Source organism: Bos javanicus, chromosome 22 (genome assembly GCF_032452875.1).
Source record: "Bos javanicus breed banteng chromosome 22, ARS-OSU_banteng_1.0, whole genome shotgun sequence".
NCBI lineage: Eukaryota > Metazoa > Chordata > Mammalia > Artiodactyla > Bovidae > Bos > Bos javanicus.
In genome coordinates this window covers 29,030,571-29,047,381 of record NC_083889.1, presented here as the reverse complement: position 1 = coordinate 29,047,381, position 16,811 = coordinate 29,030,571, and the positions used below count along the sequence as shown (strand labels likewise).

General features: G+C 43.7%; 1 long non-coding RNA gene across 2 annotated transcripts in view; it reads right to left on the bottom strand.

Annotated features, from left to right (window-relative positions):
- Positions 1-16,493, bottom strand: part of LOC133235215 (uncharacterized) — an 83,558-nt gene extending 67,065 nt beyond the window's left edge. Inside the window, exon 1 of one of the 2 annotated variants that reach the window (XR_009732480.1) lies at positions 16,416-16,493. This is a non-coding gene — a long non-coding RNA (uncharacterized LOC133235215). Of the gene's footprint in view, positions 1-1,898; positions 2,200-16,415 lie in introns of those variants that run through there. The other variant, XR_009732481.1, reaches the window with a different exon arrangement.
- Positions 16,494-16,811: the final 318 nt, after the last annotated feature.

Sequence of the window (16,811 nt, the reverse complement as noted above, 5' to 3'; positions counted from 1 at the left end):
GTAGAATTGGGGTACGATGGCCTGGGGGGTCCCACGAGGAAGACAGGGGACAGAGTATCCCACTCTAAGTCCCTAGTTCTTGAGTGGTACAGGAGTTGAATCTCATATGTGCCCAGGAACCCTAAAGTTGGCCATAGAGGACAGATAGAGCATGGACACTACACTGTGGGGACCAAGAGGTCTCCACGCAAAGGATGATGGCAGGATAACCTGGAAGGTGTGGCCAGATCCAGGAATGGAGCCACAGCACCCAAGGAGGTACTGGGAGACAAACCCATTGCAAGACCAAGGGCAAGCAGCCTACAGAACCCTAGGGTAATAACTGCACTGGCCAATGGCAGAAAAGTCTGTCGGCTTATCAGTAAAGGGCATGGGATGCTTCCTTTCCTTCTTGCCGCCTTTATTAGAGCCAGTACAAGGAGGGGTGGGGAAAGCAAAGGGTGTGAGGGAACATCCTCCTTTCCTCTCCCTCCAGACCCTTAGAATCAGAGTTCAGGCCTGGAAATGGGCTTTCAATCCAAAATAGGGTTGAGGTTTTAAAATGAACAGGATAGGGAGTAAACAAGCAAAAGTGATGGTTTTAGTAAAAGAACTGGTACATTCTAGAATCCAGCTGAACCTCTAAGGATGTGTTTCCTGATGGAAAATGTAATATGGCTCAACTGGGGACAATGATTAGAAACAATAGTCATTTCTTATTTATCCTGCCAATGAATGGAGACACTTGAAAAAATAGGTTACAATGGACCGAGGAGTGACCCTGTGCCAGGCACTACCTGGGGCACTTTGTATGTTTCATTCGTCTCATCGTTACACATCCCACTCGGTGGGTGCAGTTAGTACAAGTGGTATAGTTAGTATTCTTTTGCCTGTTTTGCTAATAAGAAATTAAGGCTGACACTGAGGCCATATAACAACTAAATGACAAGGTTAGGGCTCAAACCCAATGTACAGTGACTTAAAAATCTAATATTTCAACTGAGACCCTGATTCATTCAAAATGTCTTATTTAATCACAACAGCAAAAACCAGGTCACATTGTAATACACGTGGAATTATAGGCTGCAAGCGCAACCATGGAGGAATATTTCTCCTTTTTTTTGACAACCAAAGTTAATTTCTTTGTCAGGTCTCTGATCCTGGAAGTGGCAGAAACAACATCACTCTCATTTAGGAAATTCTCTGACTCTCCCAGGCTGAGTCCAAGCTCTGGGGCCCTTAGGAGAATCAGGTGCAGGAGGCAGGGGTGAGTCTAGCCTCCTTGAGGCTTCCATATCAGTTCTCGCATGTCACCCTGAGACTTTCTCAGACCTTTCTACCTAAACTCAATTGACCATCATCAGTCAACTGATCCCATGCTAAACCGGGCATGGGAACCCTACCCTAGCTCTCCCCTCACTATCTAGGGAATGGCTAGGTATCCAGGCTCTGGAGTCAGATTAGCTTGGTGACCTTGGGCAAGTTACTTAACTGCCTTGTGTCTCAGTTTCCCTTTCTGTAAAATCAATGGTCTCATAGGGTTGATACAGGATTTTAAAAAATAAAGTATCTGTAGAATACTTAGGAACAGTGCCTGGCACATCATAAATGCTTAACTGAAGTTTACTTCCTTATTTGGGGTTGGGTGGGAGGAAAACAATGACTGTCACTAATCAAGTCTTTTTTTCAATGCTTGGACAGTAGCTTTGGAAATTACAGTCATATCCCTTCTTTTCCTAGGCAATATAGGCAAATTATCTGGCTTCCCCCAAACTGGAGAGGTTGGGGTTTGGGTGTGGTCAATATCTCAAAATTCCACCATGCTCAGTCATAAGTGGACAGGTCTATTTGAAACCCTATGAGCCATCCCCCAACAATCTTGCAGTTCCCACCCACTCTCTCCACACACTCCGCCCTACCTCCAGCATCAGTCTCTACAGGTTAGAATTTGCTGGCATCTAACTCTCCTACAATTCAGTTTATCCTGCAGCCACATCCATTCTTTGGAGCCTTATCACGACCTTTGAAAATAAAGAAAAGTAGATTCAGTTCTCAGCTGCTATCCCCCCTTTTTTTTTTTAATAAAAATTTTTTTTCATTGTGGACAATTTCAAACATACAAAAGTGGAAGGAATAGGACTTCAAACACCCATACATACACCATCCTCAACTCATGGCCAATCTGGTTTCATCCATCACTACCCATGTACTTTGAAGCAAATCTCAGAGATCATATAATTTCATTTATAAATATCACTGTGTGCTTCCAAAGATTTGAAACACTCTCTTAAAACACATTACCATTATCACAACTTAAAAAAACAAAACAACCAGTGATGATTCTTTATCATCAAAAAGCCAACCAATGTTCAAAATTTTAACAGTGCCCCATATGATACATCAGGGCACAAGGGTGGGGTTGCACCTCGAGAATTGTTTTAGGAAACAGCGTGAGGCCCGCCGGAAGAATAATTCCACCCGTTTCCTCCACAGACAGAAATGTCATAGCCAAACCCACCACTGGTGGTGCCAGGAACTCCAAAAGACAACCACGTGTCAAATAATCATGGAGACACAGTGACAGAAGGAATTTATTCCTTGCTCCCTTGTTTAGAAAGAGCAGTCAAGAAGCCGCTGAGTGCGGAGGCAGAAGGCAGATGCTGTCCACACCTCCTGATGCACACCCTGGCATTCCTGATGCATCAGGGCATCAGGAGGGCCCACAAGAGCTCGTTCAGCAGCTGTCAGTACCGGGAATTAGCACGTGCGCTTGCTGGAGCTGGCTTGACCTCGGTGCCGGAAGAATTGAAATTGCCTTGTTACTTCCTTCTAATGGTTCAGTGCAGTTTTGAGCTGAATCTAGCAAAGAACTCAACTGAGGTATTTTGACTGACTAACTGATTGATTGATTATATTTTATCTGGTTCTAATGCTGGTCATTAACATGACAAGCCTTGTGATATCTTTAATTGAAGGGCAGTGCCAACCCTGATTCCTTGAAGTGACTGCAGTATTAGATGTGTAGCCTTTTAAATGGTTTTCCTTTAGACAAGTTACATAAATGGTGCCAGTAAAGCAAGAATGGAGTGATCCTATTTTCACTTTTAGAACATGTATGTATAGGATTTCCACAGCTGATGCGCTGGTGCTCTGCCCCTGCTCCTAGGCCTTCCTGCTCCTGTGTCACTCTGCCCCAGGCTTTTCCTGAACTCCTGGAGGTAGTCAGGCCTGGAGTCAGAGAGGTGATGCCCTCGGTATTCCTCAATGAGAGACCTGGGTTGGTGGATAAACACTCTTCAAGTGGGGTCAGTCGGAGGGGCTTTCTAAAGCACTGTACAGAGCTCCCAAACTGGCCACAGCCCCAGACGTCCCAGGGCTGACCTGCTCATTGTCAGTTACCCTCCCTTCCTAAGTCACGTTCCCATCCCTCTATCAGTGCTTCTTGTCATCCCTCCCATTACATGGTGACATCACTCTTTGCGACCCTATGGACTATAGCCTGCCATGCTCCTCTATCCATGGGATTTCCCAGTAAAGAATAGTGGAGTGGGTTGCCATTTCCTTCTCCAGGTGATCTTCCTGACCCAGGGATTGAACCCGAGTCTTCTGTATTGCAGGTGGATTCTTTATCATCTGAGCCACCAGGGAAACCCAGTTATACCTTATCTCCCAAATAAATCACTTGTACTCAAATCCTGGACTATAAAGAAGGCAGAATACCAAAGAATTCATGCCTTCAAACTGTGGTGCTGGAGAAGAATTCTGAAAGTCCCTTGGAAGCAAGGAGATCAAACCAGTCAATCTTAAGGGAGATCAACCCTGAATATTCACTGAAAGGACTGATGCTTAAGCTCCAGTATTTTGGTCATCTGATGCAAACAGATGACTCATTGGAAAAGTCCTTCATGCTGGGAAAGATTGAGGGCAGAAGGAGAAGAGGGTGTCAGAGGATGAGATGGCTGGATGGCATCACTGATGCAATGAACACGAACTTGGGCAAACTCCGGGAGATGGTGAGGGACAGGGAGGTCTGGCATGCTGCAGTCCTTGGGCTTGCAAAGAGTCGGACATGACTGGGCAACTGAAAAATAGCAAGAACACTCAAATGCTAGTCTAAGGCTTGGTCCTGAGACCCAAGCATATGATGCTCCTTAACCCAAGGCACATATTCACAGAAGAGTCTGGAATAAGATGTGCCTCTTAACTAGGTATCCTTTGTGAACAGAGCCCTCTTGAATTGGGCAATGGGGCAGTGCCAGACTCTTTGGGTGTCTGGGGGTGGCAGTGAATGAGGATTTTTTTTTTTTTTGGCCAAATCTGTATTTAATTTTTTACAAAGAATATATAGCATTTGTCTATTTTTTTAATACATAATAAAAACTTGGGTTTTTAAAAACCCAAATATTTGTTTTATAATTTTTAAAAGGTCATTTCCATTTAAATTTTTTTAAAAAGAATGAGAGAAACTAGGGTTTAAAAAATTTTATAATGACTTAAAGCAATAGTTTTTTGGTTTTGCTTTTTTTTCTTTTTGCTTCCAAATCTTCTTGTGATGGAATCCCTACATGGCTCCTCCAGTTACCAAGTGGCACTTCTGTGACTAAAACAAGGTGTTGGGGCCTCCCCCACCAGCCCCCCATCCTCCACCTCAGGTAATCATTAGGTACTTTGTAAGACCCTTGGGGGTTTTGTTGGGACCAGCATGAAAGCTAGAACCAGTGTGAAACCACTGTTGTAGATTATTTCATGGTATAAAAAAACCATTAATGTTTTACCTTAAAACATGTTCTGAAATGAAAAGAGCCAGTCAAAAGCAGCACACACAGTATTTTGATTTTTGTGGCAAGGAAAAAAACAAAAACCTGTATTCATGTACACCGAAAAAAAGTGAGAAGGAAACATACCAAAGATATTCATGGTGGGTTATCTGGGGAGGGGACAACCTGGATCCCCAGTATCTTTTTACTCTGGTTTCTGTGTCAATGCTATATTTCCTCCATTTTCTATGGTGGATATATGAATTATTCTTTAGGCAAATAAAAGCATAGCACATGATTTTAAGGAGGTGAGAGAGTAGGAAAAATGATCCCAAAGTCACATGCAGACAGTAGCAACATCTGACTAGATTTTCACTATTTTTAGATACTGATCTGAAAAGCAGGGCCTTCTCCAGGTTGACAGAGTTTAGACACTGAAGCCTGCATAACTCAAGTTATAACGTGTCAATTCCATGCTCAGCCAAGTCTTTGAAGTTTCTGATGATGATATATGAGCACTGCCCACAAAACAAGCAAAACAAGGAGTAACTCTCTTGCCTCTATTACCATGGAGTGGTTCAGACTGTGAAGTGGGTGATGCCTCCCACAAATGTGGGCACAGTCGGGTCAGACTCACGGCCAGGGAGCCTTTGAAGGGAGGTGGAAGCTTTGCTAAACCTGAAGTTAATGTAGGAATTAGAGTGTGTAAGTCAGTGGTTCATTAGAATTACCTGGGGGACTTCTCAAAAATGGGTTCCCAGCCTACCCACTGATCATCTGATTCAGGAGGCCTGGATGGAACTCATCATCACCTGAATGTTTTTTTTTTATATCTTGGTAGTATTTATTTACTTTTTGGCCTTGTAGCATGTGGTATCTTAATTCCCCAACCAGGGATCAAACCCTTGCCCCCTTCAGTGGAAGCGTGGAGTCTTCACTGGACAGCCAGGGAAGTCCTATCACCTGCATTTTTAACAGTCATACTGGGGAGTTCTCCTGAAACAACTTGGTAAAGTTCATTATCATTGTTAGTTTGTAAACTCTGGGAAACCTGTTTGTGGTTGTAACCTGGATACTGTTGGCACAGCCCCTGATGCCATTCAATAAAGAGTCACCTCTGTACCCGATATTTTGCAAAGTGGTTTCAGGTCCTTTTGCTTTAATTACAACTCAGAGGAAAGCATTCCTATATCCATTTTGTAGGTGATGAAGCAGATTCAGAGAGGTTAAGAAACTTGCCTAAAATCACTTACAGAGGCCATATTCAAATCCTGACCTGAGGGCCAAACTCTAGCTCATCCCATTTGGCCATATCACTTGTTTCCTGGGAGAAAAACGGTAGCAGAATTCTCCATTCACCTTACTCATCTCCTATCTTCTACCTGTTCCTCTCTTCATCCACGCACACGTGCACACACACACACACACACTCCTTCTAATTTTGCCCTGCCCTGGTGGCTCATTGGTTAAGGATCTGCCTGCCAGTGAAGGAGATGTGGGTTAGAAACCCTGGGTCAGGAAGATCCCCTGGAGAAGGAAATGGCAACCCACTCCAGTATCCTTGCCTGGGAAATCCTATAGACAGAGGAGCCTGGTGGGCTACAATCCATGGGGTTGCAAAGAGTCAGATACAACTTAGCAGCTAAAACAAACAAAAATAGCATTAGAACTCTATTCCAGGACATGCTATATAGAGCTTTATTTTCACAATTTTCTGACTTGTCATGACACGTCTTTCCTAAGTTAGAGGAAACCCATTATTCCTTGATTCCACTGTAATTCTGTTACTTATTTGAAAGCAATTGTTGCAAACTATTCTAAGCTATTTGATTATTAAAATTACGAGGTGTTTGATGATAGCTTTCCCATCCCCCCCAAAATAAGAAATCCATGAAAGCTTCCTTCCCAATTTCCTAACCAGATAGTATGATACAGAGCGAACCTATCTTAGTCTGAATTCCACCACCAATGAACAGTTAGTAGCAAGCAGGCACGTCCACAACCACACAACCCATCCTATGAGCCAAGGGACCCCTCTGTGAGCTGTGTTTTAGACACTTGGATAGCCTCTTTCATAAAAAGTTCATTTGAAATGTATGTGACAATCCTGTCAGTGCAATACTTAGCTAACCCAGTCAGACAGGTGAACAAATCAACAGTATAATATTCAGACTCAGGACTGCTTGAACTTCAGAGCTCAGGGCCTTTCCAAGAGACTGAGCAACTAGCCTTGCTCAATTCATTTGCAAAGCTCATACAAGACAGGCTCACCATGAAATGTTTCTAACTATCTACCTTTTTTGAACACTATTATTTTCATCAATGAAAAACCATTTTAGAAATCCATTATGCTAATTAACACACCCGTAGGTGCTGAGCTAAGCCAGATAATTGAAGCACTTAGGGAAACTTCCTCTGGAATGTGGGGCTGTGATCCTTCCAATGTTAGATAACTGCCCCTACAGTGCAGATGAAAGCGTGCATGTGCATGCACACACAAACACATGCACGTGGTCACATGCAGCATATTACCTATGCTTTAGCTTTAGAAGTAAATCACAGGCAACACAGAATAATAGCCACCTTGTAATGAGAACTTACTAGATGCCAGGTACTGTGCTAAATGACCAGAAAGAAAACTGATCACATTTAATCCTCACTGAGGAAACTGTGGCCCCAGGAAACCCAGTTAGGAAGGATGAGCTGGACTCACACTCTGGCTTACTTTAAAGCTGTAAATCTCAATCAGGAGACTGGTTGCCAGTGAGTTCTTCTGGGCCTCCCAGGAATCCCCTAGCCATCATCAACAGTAATTTTTCACTGTTGGCTCAAAACTTTGACCGATAAATAAAATCTCCGTCCCCAGAAAGTATTCCACAACATGACTTCTGAGCATATTCTGTCCTGTAGCAGGCTTGGGAACTCTTCTCTGAAAATACTGTGTTCCACCTGGAAACATGCAGGGCAGCCTGCTCTAAGAGATCCTAAGGGCAAGGGTGGCTGGAGTTTGAATGCCCTCCATTTCCTGTTAGGTTCCCGCGTGGATGCCCCTCTTCTGCATTCCTCTGCTTTGTCGTGTGTCTGAATTTATCAGTCAACCAGACAGGTTCATACAGAAGCCAAAGAAAAGAACAGCCAATCAGAGCCCAGGAACACCCTCCCTCTCTTCCCTGGGAGGTACAAGGACCCCCAGGTCCTCTATGATAAACTATACTGCTGTCAAGGAGTTTATGAAGGGATAGAGCAATGTGGGCAGTGAAACGTAGTCAAAATCTGGATACACTGAGAAAGGAGAGTGAAAGAATTTACTGATGTATCCATATAAGGACTACAAGAAAAACAGGAGTCAAGGCTGACTTTAAGATTTTGGGACTGAGATGAGAAGAAGTGAGTAGTCATGAATCAGATGAGGCAGACTATGGAGAATAGCTGAACACTTTAGGGCTGAGGTGCTTATTAGGTATGCAAGGTGTACTTGGTTTTCTATTGCCACATAACAACTTTCCACAAACTGAGCAACCTGAAGCAAACCCATGAGCCCAGTTCTGTAGGTCACAGGCCAGGCAGATTCGGAGGTTTGTCTGTTCAGGGTACCAGGAAGCTGAGGTCCAGGTGTTAACTGAGCTGGATTCTTATCTGAGACTCTAAGGAAGAATTGAATTCCAAGGTCATTTTCCTTGCTGGGAGGTTTCAACTCCATGTCCTTATAAGCCAGAGGCCCCTGTTTCCTTGTGGCTGCCAGCTGAGAGCCACTCTTAGCTTCTAAAAGCTGCTCACTTTCCTTGCCATGCACCTTCCTTCATCTTCAAGTCACAAAGGCTGAGTCAAATCCACCTGCTTTGCACCTCTCATTTGCCTGCCACCAGCCAGAGAAAGGAATGGCAAACAGCTTCAGTACTCTTGCCTTGAGAACCCCATGAACAGTATGAAAAGGCAAAATGAGAGGATACTGAAAGAGGAACTCCCCAGGTCGGTAGGTGCCCAATATGGTACTGGAGATCAGTGGAGAAATAACTCCAGAAAGAATGAAAGGATGGAGCTAAAGCAAAAACAATACCCAGCTGTGGATGTGACTGGTGATAGAAGCAAGGTCCGATGCTATAAAGAGCAATATTGCATAGGAACCTGGAATATTAGGTCCATGAATCAAGGCAAATTGGAAGTGGTCAAACAGGAGATGGCAAGAGTGAATGTTGACATTCTAGGAATCAGCGAACTAAAATGGACTGGAATGGGTGAATTTAACTCAGATGACCATTATATCTACTACTGTGGGCAGGAATCCCTTAGAAGAAATGGAGTAGTCATCATGGTCAACGAAAGAGTCTGAAATGCAGTACTTGGATGCAATCTCAAAAACGACAGAATGATCTCTGTTCGTTTCCAAGGCAGACTATTCAATATCACAGTAATCCAAGTCTATGCCCCAACCAGCAACGCTGAAGAAGCTAAAGTTGAATAGTTCTATGAAGACTTACAAGACCTTTTAGAACTAACACCCAAAAAAGATGTCCTTTTCATTATAGGGGACTGGAATGCAAAAGTAGGAAGTCAAGAAACACCTGGAGTAACAGGTAAATTTTGCCTTGGAATACGGAATGAAGCAGGGCAAAGGCTAATAGAGTTTTGCCAAGAGAACGCACTGGTCATAGCAAACACCCTCTTTCAACAACACAAGAGAAGACTCTACACATGGACATCACCAGATGGTCAACACCGAAATCAGATTGATTATATTCTTTGCAGCCAAAGATGGAGAAGCTCTATACAGTCAGCAAAAACAAGACTGGGAGCTGACTGTGGCTCAGATCATGAACTCCTTATTGCCAAATTCAGACTTAAATTGAAGAAAATAGGGAAAACCATTAGACCATTCAGGTATGGCCTAAATCAAATCCCTTATGATTATACAGTGGAAGTGAGAAATAGATTTAAGGGCCTAGATCTGATAGAGTGCCTGATGAACTATGGAATGAGGTTCGTGACATTGTACAGGAGACAGGGATCAAGACCATCCCTATGGAAAAGAAATGCAAAAAGGAAAAATGGCTGTCTGGGGAGGCCTTGCAGATAGCTGTGAAAAGAAGAGAAGCAAGAAGCAAAGGAGCAAAGGAAAGATATAAGCATCTGAATGCAGAGTTCCAAAGAATAGCAAGGAGAGATAAGAAAGCCTTCCTCAGCGATCAGTGCAAAGAAATAGAGGAAAACAACAGCATGGGAAAAACTAGAGATCTCTTCAAGAAAATTAGAGATACCAAGGGAACATTTCATGCAAAAATGGGCTCAATAAAGGACAGAAATGGTATGGACCTAACAGAAGCAGAAGATATTAAGAAGAGGTGGCAAGAATACACAGAAGCACTTTACAAAAAAGATCTTCACGACCCAGATAATCACGATGGTGTGATTCCTCATCTAGAGCCAGACATACTGGAATGTGAAGTCAAGAGGGTCTTAGAAAGCATCACCACGAACAAAGCTAGTGGAGGTGATGAGATTCCAGTTGAGCTATTTCAAATCCTGGAAGATGATGTTGTGAAAGTGCTACACTCATTATACCAGCAAATTTGGAAAACTCAGCAGTGGCCACAGGACTGGAAAAGGTCAGTTTTCATTTCAATCCCAAAGAAAGGCAATGCCAAAGAATGCTCAAACTACCGCGCAATTGCACTCATCTCACATGCTAGTAAAGTAATGCTCAAAATTCTCCAAGCCAGGCTTCAGTAATACGTGAACCGTGAACTTCCAGATGTTCAAGCTGGTTTTAGAAAAGGCAGAGGAACCAGAGATCAAATTGCCAACATCTGCTGGATCATCGAAAAAGCAAGAGAGTTCTAGAAAAACATCTATTTCTGCTTTATTGACTACGCCAAAGCCTTTGACTGTGTGGATCACAATAAACTGGAAAATTTTGAAAGAGATGGGAATACCAGACCACCTGACCTTCCTCTTGAGAAACCTATATGCAGGTCAGGAAGCAACAGTTAGAACTGGACATGGAACAACAGACTGGTTCCAAATAGGAAAAGGAGTACGTCAAGGCTGTATATTGTCACCCTGCTTATTTAACTTGTATGCAGAGTACATCATGAGAAATGCTGGGCTGGAAGAAGCACAAGCTGGAAGCAAGATTGCCGGGAGAAAAATCAGTAACCTCAGCTATGTAGAAGACACCACCCTTATGGCAGAAAGTGAAGAACTAAAAAGCCTCTTGATGAAAGTGAAAAAGGAGAGTAAAAAAGCTGATTTAAAGCTCAACATTCAGAAAACTAAGATCATGGCATCTGGTCCCATCACTTCATGGGAAATAGATGGGGAAACAGTGTAAGACTTTATTTTGGGCTCCAAAATAACTGCAGATGGTGATTGCAGCCATGAAATTAAGACTCTTACTCCTTAGAAGGAAAGTTATGACCAACTTAGATAGTATATTCAAAAGCAGAGATATTACTTTGTCAACAAAGGTCCGTCTAGTCAAGGCTATGGTTTTTCCAGTAGTCATGTATGGATGTGAGAGTTGGACTGTGAAGAACGCTGAGCACTGAAGAATTGATACTTTTGAACTGTGGTGTTGGAGAAGACTCTTGACAGTCCCTTGGACTGCAAGAAGATCCAACCAGTCCATTCTAAAGGAGATCAGTCCTGGGTGTTCATTGGAAGGACTGATGCTAAAGCTGAAACTCCAATACTTTGGCCAGCTCATGCTAAGAGTTGACTCATTGGAAAAGACCCTGATGCTGGGAGGGATTGGGGACAGGAGGAGAAGGGGATGACAGAGGATGAGATGCCTGGATGGCATCACCAAGATGATGGATGTGAGTTTGGGTGAACTCCGGGAGTTGGTGATAGACAGGGAGGCCTGGCGTGCTGCAATTCATGGGGTCGCAAAGAGTCTGACATGACTGAGCGATTGAACTGAACTGAACTGAGCCAGAGAAAACTGCCTTTAAAGTGCTCTTGTGATGAGATCAGGTCCAGGTGGATAATCTCCCTTTCTTAAGGTCAAAGGTATCTTGTAAACTAATCTAATCACGAGAGTAAAATCCCTTGTATTCTCAGTCTAGGAGAATCTTCAGATGAGTGCACACTGGGATGGGGGCAGGGGCAGAAAATCTTGGAGGCTTCCTTAGAATCCTGCCTGCCACCCAAGTGGAAACATGGTAGAGACGGTCTCCTTCAGACAGTCTCCTTCCAGGGCTGAAGGATGGAATGGGAGGGGCAGAAGACAAGCCCATCTGGAGCTCTTTAGCCTCTGGAACCTAGAGCACTTGGGGAAGAAAGCCTGGCCCTTTGAAGCCGCCCTACAGAGCCATGTCTCTGAGCCTCACAACAGGCCTGCCTGCCAGTCCTCCTGCACGGGCCCTGAGGCATCTTGGCTGCAGCATCCCCATGTCTGGCAGGTGAGTCAACATTTGGCTTCTCTCCTGGGCTTTCTTGGAAAGGGCTATGTTCCAGGTTGGCAGCTGTGCTGGCGGGGAAAAAGAAAAGAGAAAAGCCAAGTTCCGGGGGCCTTGCTGCCAGGCAGGACACCTGGGCCTTCTCCCCTGCAGCCACTGAAAATGATGGGAGGAAATTTTACTATCATTCCAGGGAAGCTGGAGCAATAGGAAAGCAGAACGCAAGTGGAGTCAGATGGGTAACTTAGCCTCTCAATGTCCCTATCCATAAAATGGGGACAATCATTAGTAGCTACCCTACTGGGGTTGTGACAATTAAACAGCATGGTATCTGTAAATCATTTAGCACAGTGACTGGCATATAGAGAGTACCAATAAAGCTTGCACAATGGATACTATTAACTGAAGAAGAAAGAACTGGCACAGTTCAACCAGATGAGGTTAAAAAGGAGGAAGGGATGGAAGGGATTAGGTAAAGAGGTCAAGGGGATAGCCAACTCCCTTTATAAGAAACTCTCAAAATATTGGAATCCAAGTTAGTTGTTTCCATAAAGACCTTTGAATTTCCAAGGGACAATTACTAAACTTCAAAGCATGATGAATTTTGACTGGGCAATGTGGTAAATCTGGATAATGATGTTACTCCTGGGTAGCCAGATAGGTTTTCTACTTCCTGTAGAAATTTAGGAGGGAAAAGAGGGACAAGCAAGGGGCAGATTACTGTGTGGGTATGTCGCATGCTGCATTTGGTTGCAAGGAATAGAAATCCACCCAAGTTAGCCGTGGAGGGTAACATGTGAGCATTAACAGTGGGTTCGCCCAATCCTTCCATACTTATCAGATTTCTCTGCTGCATTCTGAGGACTTCATTCTTCATCTCTACCTGCAATCTCATTCACTTCTTAGTGAGTCTTTGTGGAGAAACAAAGCAAAGACAGCTTACACTTAGGACAGCATAGTGGCGGGGAGAATAAAGATCATAGCCTCTCCTCCAGCATTGCACCAAGGAGTTGAGAGTTCCCTGAGTTTACATAAGGCTCTTATCTGACATGGCCCACCAAACCCCATCAGCTGTCCAGTTTGCAGTGATGTGTCTCATGGATAACACCCTTCCCTCCTCTAATGACCAGGACAATGCCTCCCAGGACAGAGGGGCCCATGGAGACTGCTGGACCCACTGAGTGGTATAAGATCTCACTCCTTATCACATTGGATAAGCTGGGACCAGTTTTGAATCCCCACTGAGTGGAAACTTTAACGATGCTTATTCTAAAGATGCAACAGGCAATCCCACGGACACCCAACAGTAGGAAACTGAGGTAGCCAGGCCCTGCCACTGCATGAAGGTCAGCTCGTTTCCCCATTTCCCTTTACAGATTGGCATGCTCTCTGTCTGCCTTTTTAAGAGAGTGCAGGTGATGTTAGAGTCCTTTCACCATTTCTCAGTTCAAGTGGAGAGTGCTCCCTGGCTGGAGTTGGTCATTTAGTTCACATGTCTGAAAGGCAGAGGCTGATTGGCTCATGGACACCTGGGTCAGGAGTTTACCTTTGATCCATTTAGTGGCAAGGGGTGGGGTGAGGTGTGGGGGTCCCCTGGCATAGATATGGCTGCCTCAACCCACCTCTTTCTCCCAGTGGGACTGTGTGTGCCTAGATTCTCATAAGAGAGACGGGGCTTGGCCAGCCCCCCTGGGGCCCAAATATATCCACCACAAACCATCCCCAACCCAATTCAGATTTCACATGTTCTCTCTGACCCATCATGACAGACATTAATATCTAATCTATTCCAGAACATTCCCAAATGGACCAGGAGGGAACCAATATCTATGTATCTATCCCCTCTTTCTGCCAGAATCAGATTTCCAGGGTTATTTTGAAATGAGCTATACAGAAATGCCATTCTGCAAAACAAAGTCTGTTGTGGTTAAATAATTGTCTACCATTTATCTTTTCAACAAGTCTCAGTTTTCACAGAGTGGGCTTAAATATGGGGTACACCCATACGAGTATTTCTAGGGCAACAGTGTATTACAGAACAAGCCAATTAATGACAGGAGAGTTCATGGCCTTGACCAGGTTAATAGTAAGGCCAAGGACCATTTGCTGTGTCTTCAGCTCTTCATTTGACTCAAATCCCAGCTGTAACTTTCCGCTAGGTCTGAGAGTTCTGACTTTCCTTAATCCACGAGATAGAAGCAGAGTGACAGCAGAGGCTGTAAATACTCTGTCAGGGCATGAAGAATAACAACAATAAGGCATTCATATTAGGAGAGGAGATTCATTCATCACGGTTTGTTTACCCTCTCAACAACCCAGTAGATTCGGTGTCGCTGTCTCTGGGGAAGCAGCTGGTGTAAGGAAATCAGATTGCAGTGAAAAGAATGTGAGCTTTGCAGTCACATGGACTTGATTTCAAATCCTGGCCTAGGCCCTTCACTTCTCTGATGAGACAAGCCTGTATGGAAACTCTGATTGGTTAGTGCCCATGCCCTGACCTTACATGGCTTGAATGTCAACCTGTTTTTCTGGTCCTCAGTTTTTCTTCTGAAAAATGGGGGAAGGATAATACCTACTTCATAGGATGATTGTGAAGATTATATGAGACCATATATATGAAAATAACTTGTGTTTAGTGGGTGCTTATTGTGTTTACTTCTTTCCCATTATAACTGACTTTTTCTAGGTTTGGGTTTGGGCTAATCTTCTGTTAAGGTTTTTGAAAACTTTCTCTTATCAAGGTTTCATAACAGAACACTGCAAGACAAAGAGAAGAAAGCCAGACTTTCTTCATTCTCATGAGAAAAAAATCTTTCTAAATCAGTCCTGCCTCAGGTTTAAATCCCATCCTTTTTTTCCAGACCCTTGCTTCACTGTGGCAAAGCCTTCTCACTGTCCCCTAATATCAAGCCTTCCCTAATTCTATAATAACATAATTCGCATGCACACACACCCAAGTTTAAGCTGAACATATAGTCAACAACAGAGAAGGCAATGGTAACCCACTACAGTACTCTTGCCTGGAAAATCTCATGGACGGAGGAGCCTGGTAGGCTGCAGTCCATGGGGTCGCTAAGAGTTGGACACGACTGAGTGACTTCTTTCACTTTTCATTTTCATGCATTGGAGAAGGAAATGGCAACCCACTCCAGTGTTCTTACCTGGAGAATCCCTGGGATGGCCAAGCCTGGTGAGCTGCCGTCTATGGGGTAGCACAGAGCCAGACATGACTGAAGCAACTTAGCAGCAGCAGCAGCACAGTCAACAAGAGAATACATTCCCCAGCATCACTTGCAGCTAAACACAGACCATGTGACTGACTACATGACTATGCTTTCACCAATGGGATATCCTAGGAACTGAACTGAGTAATTACCAGTTACTGGAACTGATTGAGCTTCTCTTTCCCCTTTCCTACTAACTGGAAGGTAGACAAGGAACTAGTGAGAGAGCTTTGACCACATGTATGAGACAATACTCTGAGCAACAAAATAGAAGGAACCTGGGTCCGTGGACAACCTCAGGCAGCAAAGCTGTCCCAGACCATCCACGTACCTCCAGACTTTACATAAAGTAGAAACACACTTCTGTAAAATAGAAACACACTTCTATCTGTTTACCAATACTGTATTGGGAGGTCTCTTTATTATACCAATTCAATCTACTCCCTAATACCTTCCCTTGTCAGAACTCATCTTTGGAACTTGCCTTGAGCAAAAATGGTCTGGAGCCAAGATCAGCCATTAGGATGGGTCACATTTCATAATTTGGCTGCTTATAAACCAGATCCAGCCCACAAGCATGCTTTGGTTAGCTTCTACAGTATATTTTTAAAATTTTAGGTTTGTTGTCAATATTTACAAATTGAGAGACTTCACATAAAAATCTAAATGCCCAGTTTTTCTTGAGAAATCAGAAGGTTTGGCAACCTGAGGCCCATATTCTTGCTTGGCAGAATTCAGCTTCAGTTCACCACAGTCAGTGTTGTTGCATCCTCGGATCTTGCCAGTTTGGAGTCCAATGGCCTGACTTCCAATCCCCAGAACCCATGTTCCTTTGCCTGAGGACTTTCTCTGCCCTACTGGAGCCTGCTCAGCCAGAAGGGTGAGAGAATTAAAACTCTACTACCCTCAACAGCTCCTAACCAACCAATGATAAAAGCTGAGGTAGAAAGACCCCAGGTCCCTAGTCCTCAGATGGGATAGCTGAAAGGCACCTTTTACACTTGCTCCCAGAGTGTGAATCCCAGCTACCCACAGTGGTAATTCACTCCATAATGTACCTTTATTGAGAGGCTGCGTTCCGTTCCCTGTCCTGGTTTCCAATTCTCTCCCAATGTTTCCCAAGGATCACCTTCCAAATAAATTAACTGCATCAGATCTTACTCTCAGAGCTTGTTTCTGAGACTGCCTAAATCATCAGTCCCCTTAGTTTTCCACGTGACTGTTAGCATTTATCACCATGTTGCACTGTCATTTTTCTCCTGGTAGAGAAATATTTATCTGTATTTGATCTTTATTAAAAATGAAAAGGGAAAGGCAGCTCAAGAAAACAATGTGGTTTAGAAAAAAAAAAAAAAGGTGAGAGTATCTCTTTGTGGGAATAAAGAATATTCCTGCATATTTAACATGCAAATACAGGCCTGCTTAGTATACTGACATTATCTGCCTGACCCTCT